The sequence below is a fragment of the Cryptomeria japonica genome, chromosome 6 (genome assembly GCF_030272615.1).
Source record: "Cryptomeria japonica chromosome 6, Sugi_1.0, whole genome shotgun sequence".
Taxonomy (NCBI): domain Eukaryota; kingdom Viridiplantae; phylum Streptophyta; class Pinopsida; order Cupressales; family Cupressaceae; genus Cryptomeria; species Cryptomeria japonica.
The window spans coordinates 588751837-588777422 of record NC_081410.1 but is presented as its reverse complement, the minus strand read 5'-3'; positions in this window follow the sequence as shown (position 1 = coordinate 588777422).

Here is a 25586-nt window from a genome sequence, read left to right as displayed (position 1 = left end):
CTGTCCTGACAATGATTTTACTAAAAAGAGAGATTACTGAGATAATCATTACAAAGGACACTAAGACTTCAGAAGAAGAGATAGAAAGACATGCTTAATAGCTGATGAGGAATCCAATGATGATAAATCAGATGATACAGATACAGAGGAAGTAGTTTATGTGGCTATAAAAGATGGATCAGATGAAGAAAGGTATGAAGAAAAAGCCCTAATATCTCACATAAACACTAATGATTCTTGGATTATAGATAGTGGATGCTCACATCATATGACAGGAGATAAACACAAGTTTGTTATATTAGAAGATTATGATGGAGGATATGTTAGATTTGGTAATGATGCACCATGTCTGGTGAAGGGTAAAGGATCTATAACACTTCTTGATAATGCAAGATGCAATGATGTTTATTGGGTTGAAGGTTTGAAATACAATTTGTTGAGTGTAGCACAACTAAACAACACAGGTCACCGAATAGAATTTCAGAAAGGAAATTGTCAAAGTTCATGACAAGAATGGAAAGTTAGCTGCTACCATGACACAAACAAAAGCTAACACATTTCACCTTGACTCAACTCATAACAAGTGTTTGTATGCAAAGATAGATGATACCTGGTTATGGCATAAAAGGTTTTGTCATGTAAATTTTGATAATCTAATCAAAATAAGTAAGAAGCACCGAATAAGAGGTCTATCGAGTCTTGAAAAACCTGAGAATGCTATGTGCTGAGGATGCCAGATGGGTAAGATGACAAGATCAAGCTTTACAAGTAAGTCTTACACTTCTAAGGAAATTTTAGATCTAGTGCATACTGATCTTTGTGGTCCTATGAAAGTTCAAAATTATTATGGTGACAAATATTTCATATTATTTGTGGATGACTATTCAAGGATGATGTCAGTAATGTTTTTAAAAGAAAAATTAGAAGATTTTCAAATGTTTAAATGGTACAAGGCAAGAGTTGAAAATGAAACAGGAAGATAACTAAAATGTCTTAGATTAGATAGAGGAGGAGAGTTCACATCTGATGAGTTCAACTTATTCTGCAATGATCATGGTATTAAAAGACAAGTCTCTGCACCGAGAACTCCACAGCAAAATGGAATAGCTGAGAGAAGAAATAGATCTATTGTGGATTGTGCTAGAACATTGATGATTGAAAAGAAGGTGCCACAAACATTTTGGAGAGAAGCAATAAGCACAACAGTTTACACCTTGAACCGAGTTCAATTGAAGAAAGGTACTTTGAAGACACCATATGAAATCTGGTATGATAAGAAACCTAATGTAAGTTATTTTAAAATCTTTGGAAGTAGATGTTATGTTCACAAAGATGATAGAAATGGCAAGTTTGATCAGAAAAGTGAAGAAGGAACATTTCTAGGTTATTCTTCTAGAAGCAAAGCATTTAAATGTTTGATCAAATCATCTAAAAAAATAGTAGAAAGTGCAAATGTGAAAATTGATGAATTTGCAGAAAGAAATGATGAAGGAAATTCCAAGGAACCGGAAGACTATGATGAATTTGTCTATGTTCAACTAAGAAGACTGTTGAAGAAAATAAAGAGAATATCCAGTTACCAAGTGATGAAGAAGATCATATAGAGCCTATCGAGCCTATTTTAGCCAAGTATGTTAGAAGACATCATGCACCAAGTCAAATTACAGGAGATAAGGATGATCCAGTGATGACAAGGAACAAACTGAGACAAAACACATGTTTGATATCTGAATTTGAACCGAGAATAGTGAAAGAGGCATTTAACAGTGAAGATTGGATAAATGCTATGATAGAAGAGATTGATCAAATCAAGAAGAATGACACATGGACACTAATCCCAAGACCAAAGGACAAGAATGTAATCGGTACAAAGTGGATTTTCAGAAACAAGCTAAATGAAAAAGAGAGGTCATTTGAAACAAAGCAAGACTAATTTGCAAAGGTTATGCTCAAGAAGAAGGAATTGATTATGGTGAAACTTTTGCACTTGTTGCTAGACTTGAAGGAGTAAGAACTTTGTTGGCCTATGTTGCTTTCAAAAATTCCAAGGTATATCAAATGGATGTCAAATCTACATTTCTGAATGGAATATTATAAGAAGAGGTTTTTATTGAACAACTTGAAGGATTTGTTGAAGATAATAATAAAGATCAGGTATGTAGATTGAACAAAGCTTTATATGGTTTGAAACAAGCACCTAGAGCATGGTATGAAAGATTGCACTCTTATTTGATTAAGATTGGTTTTATAAGGACAAGTGAGAACAACAACATGTACATGAAGAATGATGAAAATGGAATACTAATCTCAGCCATATTTGTTGATGATATTATATTTTGTGGAAATGACTCTTTATGCAAGAACTTTGGAAATGAAATGGAAAAAGAATTTGAGATGTCATTAATCAGTGAGATAAAGTATTTTATAGGTTTATAGATACTGCAAATGAAAAATGAGATTTTCATTACTCAATCCAAGTACATAAAGGAAATCTTGAAGAAATTTGGAATGGAGGATTCAAAACTAGTAAGTACACCTATGTATACCAACTGTAAATTATCAAGGAATGATGAATCTACATCTGTTGATGAGACAATTTAATGATCCATGATTGGAAAGCTACAATATGTTGTTCACAATAGACCAGACATAGCACATGCAGTAGGTATAGTTGCAAGATTCTCTGCAGATCCTAAGGAAACATACATGACAACAATCAAAAGAATATTTAGATACTTGAAAGGCACTGAAGATTATGGCTTAGTATATCAGAAAGGAAATGATTTTGATTTAAAAATTTATACTGATGCTAATTGGGCAGGCAACATTGATGACAGAAAAATCACAAGTGGAGGAGCTTTCTTTTTAGGAGAAAGACTAGTGAGTTGGCTTAGCAAGAAACAAGGATGTGTTTCACAGTCAACAGCAGAAGCTGAATACGTTGCAACAACATTGAATTGTACCAACATTGCATGGATCAAACAACTGTTGGAAGGTATAAATGAGAAAGTTACTGAGCTAGTAACTATATTCTGTGCCAATACTAGTGCCATTAATATTTCAAAAAATCCTGTTATGCACTCTAATACAAAGCACATCTCTATCAAATATCATTATCTTAGAGAAGAAGCTTAAGAAAAGAAAGTGGTGTTGGAATATGTTAGCACAAAAGAACAAATAGCAGATATCTTCACCAAGCCACTACCAAGGGACACTTTTGAATATCTCAGAAGTAAGTTAGGGGTCCTACCCCTATCTTCTACTCACTGACCGAGTTCGGTGAAAGCATCAATCCAATGACTCTATTGAATATCTTTTAGGAGTTGATGCTCATTTACACACTTTAGGATGTTTTCTAAAGGTGTACAGGAATTATTATAGGACATTATATAGGGAATAGGAATTAAAGACAAAATGCTCTGACCGAGATGCAGTTGATACACAATAGCAGGAAATCACTTCATACAGAAAGAAATTATGTTTTAGTTCTTTACTTTTTGGCATTGTTGTCAAAGGGGGAGAAGACTAATATCAGAAGAGAAGAATATCAGGGGAGAAGACTAAGAGAAAACTGAGCAGACTACAGATTGGAAAGAAGACTGAAGAAAAGAGGAGAAGTCTAATGTATGGGGGAGAGCATTTCAGCATTTCAGAATCATAGCAATCCGAATCTTTTAAGGTCAAATCAATTGGTTTTGCCATCAATGCCAAAGGGGGAGATTGTTGGCAATATTGCATTATAACAGACAATGAAAGATTATTGGCATTTCATAAGGATATTGAGAAGGTTGTTGATGATTATGGATATAACTGATTAAGGATGTTTACTGTCTTGATATTATTATTTTATCATTGATGTCAAGAAATTGATTTTCTAATTTAGTATGATGTTGCCATATCTTAAGAATTATGATTTAAAAGAGTATAAAGATGTCGGTAAAAGACACAGGAAAGAATATGATGAATAAGGGGATGAATTAAGGTATTCAATGGGCAACTGTTACCAAGTCAGACAATGATGAGATCATGATGTTTAGATTGTTTTAACATCATACATATGTTGTAAATTGTAAAGGTTAATACTATACTATGTTACCAAGCAAAGAACCTAGTCGGTAAACCCTAAGGTTATCGCTATCGATTAATGAAGGTAGTATGTCTACCGAGTGAAGTTTAGTATTCACTGAGTTGTAACCGAGCTATAATAGAATGCATTAAATATTTGCATGTGTTATTTAATGAAGGAAGCCGATGAGCTGGAATTGATGAAATGATTGGTGAGCCGTGGATGAAGTTTGTTAATGAATCTAAGGCAATGGAAAGTCGGCATGAAGATCTACAACGCAGATTGAACCGCAATACCCTGGCACAAGTTCCAAGAAATGTATGCAAGTTCCAAGGTAGGGTAAAACATTTTCAGATCGAAAGATGCATTGAACCTGGACAAGATTGAAGATCTGATGGCTATGATTGATCATGGGAAATGTGATCAAGGAGATTAAGTGGTTACCTAATTGTTTATAAATAGGAAACTATTGATAAACAATATATGTGGGCAAGTGTATGCACAGGGATGCTACATAGTGATTACCGAGCACAAAAGCTTGAAGACCTATTAGAATAACAGAGTATAGAAGCCGAGTAGATAGACAAGACTAGTTCTATGTCTAGATTGTATTGAACAAATAGGAATTTGCTTTAGCATTTTAGATGTGAAGTTGCAAATAGATTTTTATTACTGTTATTTTGAGAAAGTGACAGAAAATCTCTTAACCGAGTGGACTTAACAGTCTTATTTGTAAAACCCTCTAGCAAAGTGACATTCTGATTGAGTGTTTGAAATCCTTTAACAAGGTTACTTCTAACAAGGTGAAGATCTTAACAGATTTGAAGGAAATCCCTTAACCAGGTCACATCTAGCAATGTGTTTGTAATCTTTAACAGGATTTGCTTTTAACTGAGCATACTCTAGAAGAGTATATTTCTTAGTGGGTCCGAAATCCCACAATGGTTTTTCCCTATTTGGGTTTCCACATTAAATCTGGTGTTATGAGGTTTATGATGTTTATATTCTTTTGAGTTTGCATGTTTGATAGTTTTGGTTATATTACTGATATATATGTTACCGAGCTTGAATCTGATGTTTTAATGGAAGATTAAGTTTGTATGATTCACCCCCCCCTCTCATCTTGTTGGCTATTGGATCTGTACTTATATTAAGTATCAAAACTATCAGCTACTACAAGTTCCAAATAAGGACTATGCTCTAATGATGAGTCAATTTTTCTATTACTAGGAGCTATGATTAATGCTTTTGAAAATTGTTTAGACAAATCATTGTCAACATCAACAAGGTCATATTCAATGTTAGAATCCAGAACATTATTTTCATCCATTTCCTCATCAATATTAATAAAAATAGGATCTGTAATATGAATATAACATGGACCATCATCTTTCTTAAGCATCTTTTGTTGGAATTTGGCATAACTGATACATATACAGGTGATGCAGTTGAAGTTGGATGACTGCATCGGTAAAGGAAAAAAGTCTATTTGTGATGAAGAGATTGGGATTGCATGATGGATGAATCTGATTAGTTATTTGTGTTGTCATTGATGACAACTAATGTTTATTCATGTCTATTGATGTTTACTTTTGTTTTATTATGTCATCTAAATCTTTTGGTCTATCGGAGAGAGCTAACTAGTAAAGAATCAAGAAACTAGGAATTAGGACATTAACCAGTAAACGAGGAAGATTTCTGATTATATATGGTGATTAGTGATGATTGAGGATTTGCGGTTTTGAATGTCAATTTTTATCATTGTAATATGTATTTGACTAGAACCGCATCATGTTGTGACAATTGGAAGTTATGTTTATAATTTCTGTTGAGTTTTTGCCAAGGTTTAAGAAGGGTTTAAGGACCGGTAGAGAGTTCTCTTGACCGGTAATGATTTTTGGTTTGGCGGTGATCTACATCAAGTTCACATGTTGATGATAATGAGGCACAAACTGCATGAAGTGTTTGAAAGATGTTTTGGTACGTTTGGAGAGTGGATTTCTTGGGAATGTACAAAGTGCTTAGCAGAATGAGCTAAGGGTTTGACTTTGTATCAGTTTGACTTGCTATAATGACTTATGATCATTCAACGGTTGATATTGATTTGTAACCAATTGTAATGATCCATTTGATGATCTATAATGAGTTGTAAAGATACATGATGATCTATGTTGTAAGTCTCAGGGTTTTGATGTTGACCTAGTTGTAAAAGTTATTTATGTCGGTATAGTTGATGTTTGTGGTGTCACTATTTTTGAGAAGTGTGTGAAGCCAAACCAGGGTATGAGAAGATCTGTCGGAGTGTTGCAGACTTAGAACTTAATTGGATCTGATCAAGCAAGAAATTGAGTGCTATACATAGATCATTCACTATTATTCACTAAAAAATATAACAACTAAAATCCATTAACCGGGTAGGTCCTAATAGGGCTCAACATTGTAAAATCCCCTAGCAGGGTGAATCAATAACCGAGTTCGAAATCCTCTTGAGAGGTTGATCCTAACAGATCAAATCTCCTAACAGGGCTGAGGTAAATCCTTTAATGAGGTGATTCCTAACAGGGTCTACTCCTAACAAGGCATCACTGTAAGCTTCTAATCGGGCTTGGCTCCTAACAGGGCGCATTCCGAAAGAGTGCAAAATATTTGTGGGTACCAATTCCCACTGTGGTTTTTCCCTATTTGGGTTTCCACATGAAAATCATGGTGTTCATATGGTAAATGTTTTTGATGTGATGATATGCTTTACTTTCACTTTATGCATGGTTAATGAACACTTAATGTGCAACATTGATATATTAGTTTAACAAATGTATACCAGCAGATACCGATACTGGTAAATGACTCTAATGTTGGTCTATGTTTGATTTAGTGAAAGTTTTATGAGTCTAAGTTTTTGATTTCAAATTATTGTTAGTATTGATTCACCCCCACTTTCAGTACTACCAGATCCTCTAAGATTAACAATCAGTATCAGAGCATTGGTCCTCTATGTGCTGAAAGCCTAACAACTTGAGGGAAAGATCTTGTGAAAGATGATGAAGAAGGAGGGTCCCAAGTTTACCAAGGATAACTATTAGGATTCCCACATATACTGAGAGGGGGGGGGTGAATTAGTATCTAACCAGTGAATTGAATTTCTTAACTTAAAACATGTAGAACATATTATAACAGTGTACTGGTATGCAAGAAATAATGCAATAAATAGAATTAAAAGCAACCACATGAAAAACACACCATAACACAATGATTTAACGAGGAAACCCAGTGTGGGAAAAAACTCAGTGGGATTTGTGACCCACAATATTCACTTACTAGCCAATAAGAGAATATTACTACTACAAGAGGGGCCTGCACATGCAGGAAGGCCAACTGCCTAGAGCTCATTGCTCAATGGGAAGTCTCACTAACTTACAATGATGGATTATATAAATCCAGTATCTTGTATTGCTTCATAATAGCATCTATAATGCTAGATCTAGTACTAGTTTCTGCTTTGCTTCTTACATAAACCCTTAACCTATAATTCACATAATAGGTCTGCCTTATTTCTTCTAAATATAATCTTCTTACTTACTTATGTTCTACAATGATCTCTCTTAAATAAGAGTCATTTTACAATGATGCCAAGTTGGCTTACAAAGATTTTATAATAATAAACAAAATATAATATAACAAAAATCGTATCGGCCTTTGTGCCGGTATGCTTCCTTTCTCTGCCGGTGCCGGTGGTCTGAGTGCCGATGTAGAGTTTGATCTTGCTAGTGCCATTGTAATGTCTTGCCGGTGCCATAGGATTGTAAGGTTGCCATCAATGACAAAACCTTCAGTCACCTACAATGTCTCATTGGAGTGTGCATATGCCAACAATAACTATTGGATAAGGAGTGATCAGATGAAGATCTACATTAAAGAAATGGGTTCACAGTATTGGAATCATGTTGTAACCAAGTATGTTGCTATGACTACTAGTCCCTTGACATCATATGAACTTAAAGAACAACAAGAAAACATTCGAGCTCTTGAAGAAATTGTAAGTATTTTATCTAACTTTGAGTATGGATTAGAGACTCCAAATGAGGTATGGGAGAAATTAAAATTAATTTATGGAGGAGATGAAGATGTACAAAGGGCAAAGGAAGAGAGTTTGAGAGGAAAATTTGATGATATGAAAATGGTTGACGGTGAGAACATAGCTCAATATGGTCAAAGGATTAAGGAAGTTGTAGGTGGTATAAAGAGTGCCAGAGGTAAGATTGAAGATGATACTATTGTTAGTAAAATGCTTAGAACTCTTTTACCATAATATTCTATCAGAGTTTCTTCTATTCAAGAACTTGGATCCATTTCTAAAGATAAAGTCACTGTTGATTCTCTAATTGGAAAGTTGACTGCATTTGAACTTAACAATTTTGATAATAGTGTTTCTAAGACTTCTAAATTTTCTTTTAAGGCTTTTGTAACTGGTACAACAACAAGGAAAGGAAAAGATATTTGTCATAATCATGACTACAGGTCTACTCATGGCGGTAACAAAGGTGATGGTGATGATGAAGATCATCTGATGGAACTTGAGGCATTACTGGCTAAAAGATTCCCTAGAGGAACAGGTAAATATAAAAGTAAATTACCCTTGAAGTGTTTCTCTTGTAGTAAGATTGGACACACAGCTGCTAACTACCCTAACACTGATGAGAAAGAGAAGTTTAAGAAATTCAAAGGAAAAAGCAATAAACATTGTTATGTTGCAGTGGATGATGGTGTGAACGATGATGAATCAAAAGAAGATGACAATGAGGAGATAGTATTTGTTGCTGTGAAGGAGGATCCGACTGATGATAAGGCATTGGTGTCTCACATGGATAATAATGATGAATGGATAATAGATAGTGGTTGCTCACACCACACGACCAGTGACAAAAGTAAGTTTTTATCCCTTGAAGAGTTTGATTTATGTGTTGTAAGGTTTGATAATAACTCTCCCTGCATGGTTAAAGGTAAAGGATCAATTTTATTAAATGAGAAGAGTAATGTAGATGATGTATTTTGGATTGATGGACTAAAACATAACCTCTTGAGTGTTGGACAATGTTGGTGTAAATAATTATTCATCATGGATATTATTACACTTTACTTAAGTTTACTTAGGTACATGCATTTCATAGTAGTTTGGGTATGAGACACTTGGGTGTTTGTGCCACATTGGGACAGTGTGTGTAGGAGAATTTCCACCTTTCATGGTGTTGATCTTGTTGTTACACTCCACATTCAGTGAGTGATCCACCTCATGTGGATTATTATATTATTTATCCTACCTACCCTTGTTTGTTATTGAGCCAAATGTCATGTTTGTGTGCTCACATATCCATATAGCCTTGCCTATATAAGGAGGCTCATATTCATTGTATGTAAAAAAAATGAATGCTTGATGATCCAGTTGATCAGTATTTTCATCTTGATAGAATACAGTTTATTTCTATCATCTATTATGTTCTCTCTTATTTGTGCTTTCCATTGCCTCTTGATCTTGGCAAAATCTCACATGGTATCAGAGCTGGTCCATGTCTCACATGGTATTAGAGCTTATCCATGTCTCACATGGTATCAGAACCATTAGAGTGCCATTGGTTTGTCAATTGAGAGAATTTTGGGGTTTGCATTTTGGAGCTTTCTATTGTAGGTTATTATTGGAGCTTGTTGGGTCAGATCTGAGGTCACCATTGGATTGAGGAGGTTCGAGAAAGTAAAAATCACCTTTTATTTCATCCAAATCCGACATCTGAGGCCAAATCTAGAGCCGTTTGAAGGTGGAGGGTGGTGACTTGTCCCGGCAGTGATCTGCAATTTTGGAGCATTTTTGGTCAAATCTGTCATCGCCATTGCGCTCAGAAGGCCCAAAAACCCCAAGATCGACTATCAATTCGTAAAAATCGGCCTCCGTAACTCCGAGTTGAAAAAATCTCCCCTCCCAGCCCGCCGTACGGACTTGCAGGTACAAGTCTGAAATATTTTTTATTTTTTCTGTTTTTTTAAATTTTCAGAAATTAAAAATAAAAATAAAATTAATTATTAGGGGGGAGGCATTTTTTTCTTTTGTTTTATTCTTTAAATCGCAAAAAAAAAAAAATTTCATGGGGGGTGGGGCGGTCCGTACGGGCCCGTAGGCCCCCTGCAACTCGCAGGTGTACCTGCAGGTACCGCAGGCCACCTGTGGCCCGCAGGTGTACCTGCGGTGATCGTAGGCCACCTGCATCCCGCAGGCTCTGCGGGTACCGCAGGGTACACCTGCGGCCACCCGTAGGCCCTGCTACGTAGGGTACTTGCGGGTGACGCAGGTTGCCCTGCAGGGGTACATTTTATTTTATTTTATTTTGTTGTTTTTTAATTAAACGTTTTTTTTAATAATTAAATTAAAAAAAAAACTTTTTTTCTTATTTTTTTTTAAATAAGTTTTTTCTAATAATAATTAAAAAATAAACTTTTTTTCAATAAACTTTTTTTTTCTTTAATAAATTTTTATTAAAGTTTTTTTTAATATCATTTTTTATCAAAAAAATGACTATCGCCTTTTTTTGCATTTTTTTTTTCTTTATTTTTTAATAAAGTTTTTTTGCATGGGCATAATAAGTTGTTTTTATTTAGATTTTTTAAAATCTTTTAAAAACACAAACATCATTTAATAAGTCAAATTGGGAACACTTTTTTTCTTGTCACTTCACACCTGTCTTGCAGTGCTTCCAACCGGCAGTCAAGGGGGGGTTGATTTGCTCCTTTATATCTCTTGGCCACATCCCAATCGGAGGCATCTTTTTTTGCAATATTCTACAGGGCTTCTTGGTGGCATCATCTTCATGTTTCCAGATTTGCACTATCATGTTGTATGCTCTTGCATGAGCAATGTTGTACTTGCTCTATCATAAAGTGCCACACCTCTTTGTATCTTGTCATTGTTGACATATTTGATGTAATCCTCTTGTATACATAGATTAGGAATATCTTGTGAGACTTGGTGCATGGCTCTAGTTGAGACTTAGATTGTACACATTTGTGCATGGCTCCCAAGAGACTTGGATTGTACCGGTATTTCTGTTATTTCTGAGTATCCAGATGATGCTCACAGCAGGTTGTCTCCACGCCTGATCTTCTTTTTGTTGCAGAGAGTGATTCATCGTCATCGACTTGGTACCTGGTTTTGTCACACTTTGACATTATTGGTGCAACATTGACTCTCTTTCTTCCTTATGGGGAGGTATTTTGGTCATCATCATTGGACCATCTTTGCAGGAGATTCGACATTGAGGGGGGGATTCATGGTCTTTCTTCTCTCTTATGGGGGGGCATATTTTTTTTTCTTCTCATTCATCATTGAGAGCATTATGTGCTTTCATCATCTCTCTTTTGGGGGAGGGTTTTTTCCCATTGGGTTTTTCTCTCTTTCCCCGCTTTATGGGAGATTGCATTTGCATTTGTACATAAGTACCTAACATGGCCTTGTAGTCGGGACCCATCTTGCATTGCTTAGTTGCATTGTAGACTTAAATGCATTCCCCTAAGTTGCACTTAAGGGGGGATGCTAGTGTAAATAATTATTTATCATGGATATTATTACACTTTACTTAAGTTTACTTAGGTACATGCATTTCATAGTAGTTTGGGTATGAGACACTCGGGTGTTTGTGCCACATTGGGATAGTGTGTGTAGGAGAATTTCCACTTTTCATGGTGTTGATCTTGTTGTTACACTCCACATTTAGTGAGTGATCCACCTCATGTGGACTATTATATTATTTCTCCTACCTACCCACACCTATTTCCTACCTACCCTTGTTTCTTATTGAGCCACATGTCATGTTTGTGTGCTCACATATCCATATAGCCTTGCCTATATAAGGAGGCTCATATTCATTGTATGTAAAAAAAACTAAATGCTTGATGATCCAGTTGATCGATATTTTCATCTTAATAGAATACAGTTTATTTCTATCATCTATTTTGTTCTCTCTTATTTGTGCTTTCCATTGCCTCTTGATCTTGGCAAAATCTCACATGGTATCAGAGCTAGTCCATGTCTCATAGACAACTTAATGATAAGGGATATCTACTTGAATTGAAAAGTGGAGTGTGCAGGATTCTTGGAAACAATGGCTAATTGATTGCTATTGGAAAGCAGACTAAAGGTAATCTATTTCATCTGAATACTAATGTAAATGATTGTTTGGTGGCGAAGATTGAAGACAACTGGTTGTGGCACAAGAGATTTTGTCATGTCAATTTTGATAATTTGATTAAAGTTAGTAAGGCAAGTATTGTGAGAGGTTTGCCCCAGCTTTTGAAACCAGACAATGTGTTATACAAGGACTGTTAGATGGGTAAGATGACCTATGTCTCTTTTAAGAGTAAGTATTTCTCTTCAAATAATATTCTTGATTTGTTTCATACTTATCTTTTGGTCCTATGAGGACTAAGAGCTATTTTGGTGATAAGTATTTTATGATCTTTGTTGATGATTTTTCCAAAATGATGTGGGTAACTTTTCTAAGATAAAAGTATGAGGCATTCAGTAAATTTAAAGCTTTTAAAGCTCTTGTTGAGAAAGATACCGGGAAGAATCTAAAATGTTTGAGATCTGACCAGGGAGGTGAATTTACTTCTGATGAGTTTGTGAAGTTCTGTGATGAACATGGAATTAAGAGGCAGATGTTAGCTCCTAGAACTCCACAACAGAATGGGATATCAGAGACAATGAATAGAACAGTTGTTGAAGTTGCTAGAACAATGATAATTCAAGGTGAAGTACCCAATATGTTTTGGAGAGAAGCAATTAGTACTGCTGTTTATACTTTGAACTGGGTACTTGTCAAGAAAGGTATTAACAAAACACCTTATGAACTATGGAATGGAAAGACTCCTAGTGTAAGATATTTCAAAAATTTTAGGAGTAAATGTTTTATTAAGAGAGATGATTACACTGAAAAGTTTGATGCTAAGTGTGATGAAGGTATTTTTCTTGGTTACTCTACAAAGAGTAAGGGATTTAAATGTTATAACAAGAGAACCAAGAAGATCATTGAGAGTGCTAATGTGAAGATAGATGAAATCTCTAAGAAACTTGATAAGACCAATAGATCTAATCTTGAGAAGAATGAAGAAAGACTTGTGTTTATAGAATCTAAAATGCAGAAGACTAATGAGCAAAATGTTGCAGAAATAGGTGCTCAACTAGTAAATGTAGAGAGGGATGAAGAAGATGAAGAACATGAAGTAGGAAGTACAACACTGGAACCGATAATACCAAGGTATGTCAGGCTAAATTACTCTAAAGAACAAATAATTGGAGATAAAAATGCTGGAGTGCAAATAAGGAGAAAAATCAGAGAAAATTCCTGTTTGATTTTTACTATTGAGCCAAAAATAGTAAGAGAGGCATTAAAGGATGATAACTGGATTGATGAAATGAATGAGGAGTTGGATCAGATAGAGAAGAACAAAACATGGACACTTGTTCCCAGACCGAACGACAAGAATGTGATCGACACTAAATGGGTCTTTAGAAACAAGTTAAATGAAGAAAGTAAGGTTGTGAGAAATAAAGCAAGACTGATTTGCAAAGGCTATGCACAAGAAGAAGGAGAAGATTATGATGAATCCTTTGCACCTGTGGTGAGATTGGAAGGAGTAAGAATGCTATTTTCTTATGCTACATTTAAAGGACTTAAATTCTATCAGATGGATGTTAAATCAAATTTTCTTAATGGCATCCTTGATGAAGAAGTGTACATAGAACAACCAGATGGATTTTCTTTGTTTGAAGACAAAGATATGGTTTGAAAACTACATAAGGCACTCTATGGATTGAAGCAGGCACCAAGAGCATGGTTTGAAAGGCTGCATGCACACGTGATCGAGGTAGGATTCCAATGTACCACTGAGGACAGTAACATATATTTTAAGACTGATGGAGACAAAGTATTAATAGCTGAAGTATTTGTGTATGACATAATTTTTGGTGGTAATGATGATGTATGCATGGATTTTGCTGAGGAGATGAAAAAGGAATTTGAGATGTCTCTTATTGGTGAAATTAAATTTTTCATTGGGTTGCAGGTCCAACAATTGGATGGTGAAACATTTATCTATCAGAGTAATTATGTTAAAGAGGTGTTGAAAACATTTGGCATGGAGGATTGTAAACTGGTTGGTACTCCGATGGTGATAGGCTGCAAGTTGTCTAAACAAGATGATTCACCATCTGTTGATAAGAAAGAATACAGGTCTATGATTGGTAAATTGCATTATGCTATTCATAACAGACCTGATAGTGTACATGCTGTTAGATTGGTTGCTAGATTTCAACACGATCCCAAGGAGACTCACTTGGTAGAAGTGAAAAGGATATTCCGATACCTGAAAGGCACAATAGATTATGATTTATGATAGCCTTATAAAAGAAATTTTTCTTTGAATGTGTTTACTGATGCTAATTGGGAAGGCAATGTTGATGAACATAAAAGAACTACTGGTGGAGCTTTTATTCTTGGAGGTAGATTGGTTGCTTGGACAAGTAAGAAGCAAACGTGTGTTTCTTAGTCAATGATAGAGGCAGAGTATGTTACAGTGTCAATGAATTACACACGCACTCTAGATGATACATGTGCTTGAAGGATTCAAATTTGATATGTCTAAACCGGTAACTATTTACTATGATAATACTAGTACAATTAATATTTCAAAAAATCCTATGTTACATGCAAGAACCAAGCATATAGAATTGAAATATCATTTTCTAAGGGAAAGAGTACAAGGGAGACAAGTTAGAATGGAGTATGTGACAATCAAAGAGAAGCTAGCAAACATTTTCACTAAACCATTGCCAAGACAACCTTTGAATATCTCAGAGGTAAATTAGGGGTCAGACCCCTACTAAAAAAGAACTAGGATACATGAGACACATCAATCCAGTAGGCTTAATGAGTATTTTTCACTTTGGATTGATGAGATGCAGGCTACTCCATAGGGGGAGCAACTTAGATGAGTTTGCAGACATGTTGAAGACTACAGTAACAGATTTGATGACCGACAATGCATTTACATCTTTGTAATTGTTGTCAAAGGGGGAGAAGAATAGAAATTAGATATGGTAGACATGTGAGAAGTTGAAGATCAGTTTGATTGAAGCATTGGTTAAGGGGGAGATGACAAAAGGAGGAGAACTGGTAGAGATGTGATACTGACAAGAATGTTGTTGATGATGATGTTACTCTGATTGTATATCTGATTGGTGTTGCCATGAATGCCAAAGGGGGAGGTTGTTGGCATTTGGCATAACTAATACAAATACAGGTGATGCAGTTGTGTTGCCCCCATATTTGTCCTACATAAAATTTAAACTTCAAATCGGTCTTAGTGTCGAGTAAAGATCCAATAGGTGTTTATGCTTAAGCAGTGAGCACGTGATCCAAGGTCATGGCCAGTCAAAATACGAAAATGGATGAATTTTGGAAATTACCAAGAATTGAGGGAAACCATTTGATAGGAATGTCATTAGCCAATTTTCGCCTGAACCCAGTTCATAATTTGTCATATTTCAAACTTTCAAATTTCGGTGTCCCTCGCCCAAAAATGATTAAAATGTCTTGTCCTAAGATTATTCATGAGGTGTAAATAATTGTGTGGACCCATTTTCCTACCATTGATGCATGTTTCAAATTTCAGGACCTAACTCCCTACCGTTTGAAAGTTATGTCATTTTTCTCAAGCATGAGCATTAAATTTCAAATATTTAAATTATTTTTCAAATAAATAATTTAATATTTTAGATTATTTTTATTTTGGTCATTTGAGGGAAAATTTGTCTAAAAATGTTAGTTGCATTCCTCCTTTATTCCCCTCCGTGATCAATGGTTTCCGAGGTCAAAATCATAGTCTTTGAAGAAGAAGGTTAGAAATGCTCAGTTTTTGAGCATTCTTAACCCATCTTTCTAACTTCTCACAAAAAAGGTTAGGAATGCTCCAAAACTGAGCATTTCTAACCTCATTTCCTAACCTTGTGGACCCACCTTGTCAAAAAGGTTAGGAATGCTCCAAAATGGAGCATCTCTAACATCATTTTCTAACCTTGTGGGCCCAGTTTGTCAAGAAGGTTAGAAATGCTCCGTTCTAGAGCATTCTTAACCTATTTTGTAAAAGTTTTAAAAATAAAAAAGAAGGCTTCAAACAACAGGTTATGAGCATTCATCAATGCATTGAAGAAGAGAGGGAGTTCACCAGATGTTGAAGTTGCAGCTACACTGGAAGACATAATTGCAGATTAAGGAAGTATTCACATGCCATGAAATGTAAATATGTATGCGAAATGTGGAAGGCATAGACAAGCTACAAACCATTTGACAAAGTGCCTCATAGAGATGCCATCTTATGGCTGTCAGAACTGTAGTTCATGCACACAATGAAGTCGTTGAAATTTTTTTCACAATTCCCAACAATATATTGATCTTCATGCAGGTAGAATATAATTGCATAGTCAATGCACGCGAACTGTTTGATATAATGCTCGCACGATAAATGTTCTACAAAATACCTCATAAATGTCATCTCATGTAATGCAATCAATAGGTGTAGGGCTGAATTCCACAACCTTTTAATTGGAGATATAAAGGATTGAGGAATTGTGTCAGATGTTGTAGCTGTAGCTACCTTGGAGACATACAACAAACCATGGAAATCAAGGAAGAATGTGGCAGCATGGACAATGCACTTTAACGTTGCGAATATGGAACATGGACAATGCAGGTGGACTATTTGATAGAATACCATATGAAACGCAATTGTGGAAAGATCAAACATGACATGTGAAGTGTTTGATAGAATGCTTTAAAGAAACGTGGTCTCGTTTAATGCAATGATCACAAGATATGCAGAAAACCAGTCATAGTATGCAACAAAGCGTAGATGATAGAGGAACTTTGTCAACCATAGTGTTGCAGCTGCTCTGGTAGACTTCTATGTAGAATGTGGAGCTCACACAAGGCACACTAATAGTCTGACAAAATGCTTCAAAGAAACGTCATCTCATGGCATGCTTTGATCGCAGAAATGTGGTGTCATGAAATGCGATGATTGCAGGATATCCACAAAATGGATTTGTCAAAAAAAAAGAAAAAAAAACTTTGAAATGGGGTATTGACACCCATCAAAGCATATGCACCACATGTCCACTATTCAACAAAATACCTCAAATGATGTCATGCATGAAATGCGATGATCTTAGGATATACACAGAATGGGTTTGCTAAAAAGGCCTTAGAGACGTTCAAGCAAATGCAATTACAGGTGTAAAACCATATTTCGTGATATTCACTAGCATCTTCCTTGCTCATGACGAAAATGGAAGAATTGAAACAATGCAAATCACATCAGCTATTTGGTAAATGCCTTCAAACAAATGTGGTCTGATGGATATCAAGTTTGCGACATGCAGGACACAGATAAGGCAAGTAAAATTGCTTGACAAAATGCCTTCAAGCAAATGTGGTTTTCCCATAAATGCAACATAATGAAAGCATTTACAGTATGACATAATGGCTCATAGAAGCATGATTTCAAAGAAGAAAATAAAACGTTGCAAAATGTGTACAAATGGTTTGCGTAAGGAAGCTCTCAAAATCTTTGATTTAATTAAACACTCTAGAACACATTCTAATATTGTAAGCCTTGTTCGCAATACAAGTCGTCCATTTCATTAAAATTTGCAGGTTGATTACTTTATTAAATTTTCTTGGAGATCCAGAAATCCATGATGGGAAGCATGCAACTCCATACAAATCTTTAGACAAGATGTTGATTCTTGGATCTCAATGAAGGGTGTTTATAGGATTTCAAATGAGATTTGCCAAAATACATTGGAAGCGGCAATATTAGATTTCAACATAATACAAGCTCAACATCAGATTGAGTTCAAAATTATATCCAAGTGGTGGACTGAAGCAAGTGAGATGCAGAAAATCAGATTGATTTGTGATAAGATGAGGATTGTGAAATGATTGCATAATGGAAACATGATGAATTTAGTGAGAAGTATTTAAAACCTTCAAGAACAGGATAATTCTTTAGCCAACTTGAATGCACTTGGTGCGGTTCTAGCAATGGTGACATCAAGAGTTCATAAACGTCATGCTGCAGTTGGAATTGATGCATTAAAAGAGTTATTCTTAATGAGTCTGCTACCAATTTTTGAAATATTTGGGATAGCAGCCACTACGTGCTCTTGTGAAGTCATGCAGGGGAAATTTATATTTCTCTTTGAGAATAGGAAGAATATAGAGGATAAAAGATTTGACTTGGTAGGATTTCTCAAAGTATTATCTAAAATCTGTTGACCACAAGTCAAAGAAGATCACTTTAATTTCAGAGGATATTCAGAGCAAAGGATTGATAGGTTGCTACATCACACATACAATGTGCATGTTTAAGTGTAATGAAGTAGTAGCATGTTGGTGAAAGGATAATTTATGTCAATGATGGACATAGCTCAGGTTATGGATATTTGCAACACATGATCCTTTTCCATCCTTATGAAGAGTCTCAAAGTTTTATTTTCTTTCCAAATGAATATTTATGTTTTGTATCCTTAAGTGACTAGATGACAGCGAATGAAGTAGATGAAGATGGAGAAGTGCCTCAACATAACTCATGACTTGGTTCTTCATCGATATTACAAGTTTAAACTTGTATTTTTGTAAAATGGACTTATGCTATTCATTGTAACTAAAGGTTAGAAAGTGGACCTTATTCACGCAAAAGTGAAGTAGTTTCTAGCTAAGATCTTTTTGCATAAAAGTGAGTTAGTTATTAACCTATCCAAAGTTAGTTACTAAATTGGTTATCCTACAAGCCTATAAATACAAGGCTTTTTGTTATTGTTAGGGGGAAATTTTTTTTACAGAGGGGAAAACTCTATTGGAATTCCAGGAGAAACTTGTAATGACATTTTGATTTGCACTATGTATAGAAAGGATTTTGGACTTGTATATTTTCAAAAGGATAATGAAGAATACATCTTAGTTCGTGTGTTATAAATGTATTCATGTGTTATCATTGCTGATTTCTCATATGCCAAATTGGTAGTCTTTTTATGCATAAGTGATTTGTACAATTGATGTGATGATGCACAAGCAACCTTTGGTATCTTAGTTGGAATGTGTTGAAGAATCTTATCTCTCTGTATGTTGAGATTTGTCATTATTCTTTATCATCATCTCGTGGCTAACCATATTACCTTATAATCTCCCCTTGTAATTTGTTTCTAATATTGAGAAATCTCAGTTGATGGTCGTATGTCTATTGTTGGGGTTTCTATCTTTATTTCTTTTTAGTTTTATGTTTTCTCCTTTATGTACTTTCAGGTTAAAAGTACACAAAAATCCTAAATACCCCTATCATACAAGGGAGCTGCCCCTCTCAAACGCAGAAAAAGATTGTGGTTTCACTTCAATCTCTCCAATTGTTGGAATGTTTATCACTGCTCATCGGGCAAACAGGGTCAGTTTCAGATAAACGACCGCAGTGACAAATCTATTTACCAACAAGTTGAAGTTGGATGACTATACTGGTAAAGGATAGAAGTCTATTTGTGATGAAGAGATTGAAATTGCATGATGGATGACTATGATAAGTTATTTGTGTTTTCATTGATGGAAACTAATGTTTATTCATGTTTGTTGATGTTTACTTATATTGTATTATGTCATCTAAATCTTTTGGTCTACTAGAGAGAGCTTAGTGGTAAAGAATCAAGAAACTGGGAATTAGGACCTTAATCGGTAAACGAGGAAGTATTCTGATCATATATGGCGATTGGTGATGATTGAGGCTTTGCAATTTTGAATGTCATTTTTTATCATTGTAATATGTATCTGATCAGAACTGCATCACGTTGTGACAACTGGAAGTTATATTTATAATTTCTGTTGAGTTTTTGCCAAGGTTTAAGAAGGGTTTAAGAACTGGTAGAGAATTCTCTTGACCGGTAATGATTTTTGGTTTGGCAGTGATCTACATCAAGTTCACGTGTTGATGGTAATGAGGCAAAAACCACATGAAGTGTTTGAAAGATGTTTTGGTGTGTTTGGAGAGCGAATTTCTTGGGAATGTGCAAAGTGCTTAGTGAAATGAGCTAAGGGTTTGACTTTGTATCAGATCGACTTGCTGTGATGACTTATGATCATTCAATGGTTGATATTGATTTGTAATTGATTGTAATGATCCATTTGATGATCTGTAATGAGTTTTAAAGATTTGTGATGATCTATATTGTAAGTCTTAAGGTTTTGATGTCGATCTAGTTGTATAGGTTATTTATGTTGCTGCAGTTGATGTTTGTGGTGTCGATGTTTTTAAGAAGTGTGTGAAGTCGAACTAGGGTGTGTGAAGATCTACCGAAGTGTTGCAGATTTAGAACTTAATTGGATCTGATCAAGTAAGCAATTGAGTGCTATACATAGATCATTCACTATTGTTCACTAATAATTACAACAACTAAAATCCCTTAACCGAGCAGGTCCTAACATGCCTCACATTGTAAAATCCCCTAGCATGGTGACTCAATGTCTGAGTTCTAAATCCTCTTGCGAGGTTGATCCTAACAAATAAAAGCTCCTAATAGGGCTGAGGTAAATCCCTTAACCGGGTGACTCCTAACAGGGTCTGCTCCTAACATGGCATCATTGTAAGCTTCTAACCAGGCTTGGCTCCTAATAGGGCGCATTCCAAAAGAGTGCAAAATTTTTGTGGGTACCAATTCCCATCGTGGTTTTTCCCTATTTGGGTTTCTACGTGAAAATCATGGTGTTCACATGGTAAATGTCTTTGATGTGATGGTATAATTTAATTTCAGTTTATGCATGGTTAATGAACACTTAATGTGCAACATTGATATATCAGTTTAGCAGATGTTTACCAACAGATAATGGTACTGGTAAATGACTCTAATGTTGGTCTATCTTTGATTTGGTGAAAGTTTTGAGTCTAAGTTTCTTATTTCAAATTACTGTTAGTACTGATTCACCCCCCCTCTCAGTACTACCGGATCCTCTAAGATTGACATCTTTAATCTTGGTGAGTTAGATTGAACTTCCTCCCTAGGATTAGGCGAAGGTTAGAAAAATAGGATCATGTCAACATTTGAGGTCTTTGAGGAGAAAATAGGTTGAGAAGCAAGTTCATGGGCCTTAGCACAATATCTCCATCGACGTTCGCTCACACAATAGTTTCTTTAAGTTTTACCCAAGGGTTGTGAAAGTTTAGGATCAATGGACATAGGCTTCTTCTCTTCCTTCAAAGGAGGAGGAATCAAAGAATGTTTACTAGGTTGAAAGATATAAGATGTCAAACACTTTCCTTTGTAAGATATAGGAGGCACAACTGCATCATATAAAGGACAAATGGAAGGTGTAGGGAGGAGGCCACACCCATCATGAGGAGGAGGAATTGGTCTAGGATCTTTAGGCTTACTCAAATATAAGATAATCTCATTCTTCCACCTTTGGTAAGGGAGAGTGATCATAACTTTGAGGTTTAAGATGCTCAAATTGTTTAGGCCAAAAGTAACCAAGATTGATGTCTCCACGTCTTACTATGAGTTGGTACATTCTATGATTAATTATTATGATTTTGTCATTATGAGGGAATTTTAAGTATTTATGAACAGTAGAAGGGATTACTTTCACGGAAGGGAGCCAAGGTTGTCCCAACTTCACATGAAATTGATCTGATGTAGGAATGATAACAAAAATGACATCTAAACACTTAGTACCAACCTCAATTGAAGATTAATAGAACCAATAGTAGGGCAATAGAAACCATCATACACCTTAACAACTAAATTAGATTTATCATATGTTACTTGATGCAATTGTAAAGTATAAAGATATTCTCCAATCATCACATTCACCATACATGCTGGATCAATGAGCACCCCTTGTGAGAGTTTGTCTTTGATTTTAACAGTGATACATATGTTGGGAATTTGAAGGAATTGATTATGTGTTGCATTGATGTTTGCCATTGATGTCAACACTAGCTTGTTTGTTTGTCTACCGGGTTCCAGTAGAGTGGTTGGTTTGTGATGTTGATCTGGAGACTATCTCTGGTATTCTCTAGTATGTTTAGATTGGTGGAATTGGTTTGGTTTGGTCATTCATGTGCGTGTCACATTCAGTTAGTTTGGGATTTGGTGATCCAAAAAATATCATATGTTCTAGTAAGCCTTTTTGTTACTAGTAAGGGTTCTACCAACAGAGCTTTGTTGAAAATATTTTGATGGATTCAATAAGTGGTGTTGGTGCGGCTTCTAGAAGGTTCTCGGGATGCTGATGGTTATCATGTTTGTGTTTCAGTTGATCGGTGGTGTTGCATTTAGCACCAGACCTATTCTATGCTATTCTGTTAGGTTATGGACCATTTTATGTAATGTGTTGGTGGATGCTTCCGATGAATTAGGACGACTTGTGTTATCATTAATAGATGTAATGACAATCTCAAAGATACTAAGAGGGGGGGGGGGTAAAATCAGTGTATAACTGGTGAGTGGAATATTTGAACTTATTTATAACTTTGCAACCCAAATCAATGTACCGGTAAGCAAGAAATAATGTAGTAAATAGAAATAATAGAGACAACATAAATGCACACCATAACACAAGATATTTTAACGAGGAAACCTGGTGTGGGAAAAACCTCATTGGGATTTGTGACCCACAATATTTACTCACTAACCAATATGAATAAATATTACTTATAATAGGGGCCTGCACATGTAGGAAGGGCGACAACCTAGAGCTCACTGCTCAATAGAAGAGTCACATTGACTACAACAAGGATAATTAAATCCAATACAATGTACTACTCAAAGTAGCATCTCTAATGCCTGGTTCAGTACTAGTTTAAGCTCAATCAGATACCTTAACTAAAAATCTTTCGCTGTCCAATAATAATAATCACATATCCTTCATCTTCTATAAAATGATCTATAAGATCTCATACATATATGAGTCTTTACAATATACCAAGTTAGCTTACAAAAGATAATTATATTTACAATACAATTCACATAAAATTTTTTTGTCTCATGTTGGCCTGAGTGCCGGTATACTTCTTTGCCGGTGTAATCTGGATGCTGGTGAATATGCATGCTGGTGTCGGTAGATGGTATCGGTGTTGACCCTATTGCTGATGTGCGTGTAGAGACCTAATACCGGTTGGTTGCCATCAATGACAACATCAACCATTCTCATATGAGTGTAGAATTCCAACAATCTCCCCCTTTGGAATTGATGGCAACACTCATGAGAAAAATCCAAAACTGTTATCCCAAAATTGAAATCCAAAAAGAAGTGTGCTCCCCCTGAGCAAGTGACCTGCTCTGTGCATATATTTTTCTCTTCACTACTCCCCCTTTGACATCAATGACAAAGGATGTCAAAAAGAATACCAAATTTCTACCTCAAAGTTTGTAACCGGTTGGTTACAATATGAAAGATTTCCACCAAAACTAAGTTCAAACTCTGCATAAACTTGTTATTGTTAGAAAGAATTTTCTTAGTCTGCTGGATCATACCGGTGAGATAGAGCATCTGCTGCTCCAGTGATCTTTCTCTAGGGATTGTTGCCTTAGTTAATTCAACTTTTTGAGTAATAAGACTATCCAATCTTGGACCAAGTTTTCTCTTCAGCTCCTGGGCCTTCAGCCTTATTCTTGCCTTTTCTTTCTCCAAGTTCTCCAATTTTTCTTCAAACACTACCATTTCCTATTCAAAAATTGATGTAAGTTCTGAAGAACCTATCATATTGTCTGCTATGTCAACAATCTCTTTTTGTGTCTTTTTAATATCCTCATCAATTTCCTCTATCAAATAGCGAGGCTTACAAGCTTCTCTATACAACTCCTTATACTCCAAAATTGTAGAATTGAGTACCGGTAATAGTGAATCTAAGTGCTCTGTACATTTTGTAATAGTGCTCTCAAATAATTCACCCTTCTCTTTATCAACTCCCTCCTCAACTATTCCTTCATTCACCTTCTCTAGAGAGAACATTTTCAGCAATTAATTTGGACAAGGTGTCTAATTTACCTAAAGAATTGTCAATGTGATCTATCTTACATGTTGGTGCAATCATCCTCAAGATAGGTAGTGTGTCATCAATAGCCTTAAATGCTAAGGAATCACAATCTGTTATCCTTTTGATAGAATCCAAAAAAACATCTATCACATTAGTAGGTCTAAATTCACCTGTAGATGTGCTCGGTTCAACAATAGCTTTCCTCTCAACAGATACTTCTCCAATAACATTAATTATTTCTTCCTTATTACCAACAATTGATTCCTCTTTATTCACATTCTCTGCCGATTTCTCTATCTCAACATGAACCTCTACCTCAAATTATTTCTCAGTATTAGTTCCTTTATCTTCTTCCGGTGTCTTAGTATTCTAAGAGTCAACAGTATTTGTCAATGTCTCAGAGATCTTGATATTCTCACCATCGGCTGCCTTAACTTCTACAATCTCCTTATCTACAACAATGTTAATATCATGTTTATCAACGTTCATAGAAAAAAGAATCTCAGAATCCGGGTTAGTATTATTAAGAGTAACATCTTCAGTTCCCATATCAAGTGGACTGACTGTATGTACTGGTGGGATATCCTGAGTTGGAGGTGGAAGATTATCTGTAATCTTTATTACAAGAATACCACCAAATTTTCCTTTACCGTTATCCTTATCCTTCTGATATACCTTAAAGGTTTTGTCCATTTTCGGTCTACTCCTTTCATCTTTCTTTTCCTTTTCAACAAAGAATATATCCCATTTGTCTGCAGTCTCATCAATAATCTCCTTGACTCTCCTAGCCATTAGGCTCACTTGCTAGTGTCCACTGACAAAAACTGACCAGTTTTCCTCAGAAATTAATTTATCAATTTCCTCTTTTGAATTCACAGGATGTATCGCCAATATTGCTTCAACTTTTAACTTCTTATCAAGTTCCATTACTGATAATCTTTTTTCTTCTATCTCATATACAGATCATTTGGAAAATCATCTATTACTTCAATCAAAACCTTCTTATAGATATCTAAATGCAAAATAATGCACTCTTCTATTGTTTCCCTGTCAGAATCCTTAAAAGAATGATACAATTTGTTTACATTAATCAGATTTCCTTCTTGTGTTATCTCATTCAATAGTTCTTCCAGAGTAGGGGTATCTGGTGTCTATTTCTTCTTTGGTGTAAGCTTCTTCTTAGGTTCCCTAACTGCCTACTGCTACTTCCTTAGTGTTCTGGTTCTCTTGGGAGAAGGAGAAGGTACCGGTGAGGGTTTTCTCTTCTTCCTCTCTACTCTCTTGAATTCAGATACCTTTCTACTGTCGATATCAGAAGAAGTGACAACCGGTGAAACATGTGCTTCTGGTTTCAGTCCTTCCAGTTCACTAGCAGATATACCACTTAAGTTCATTACATTTTCTT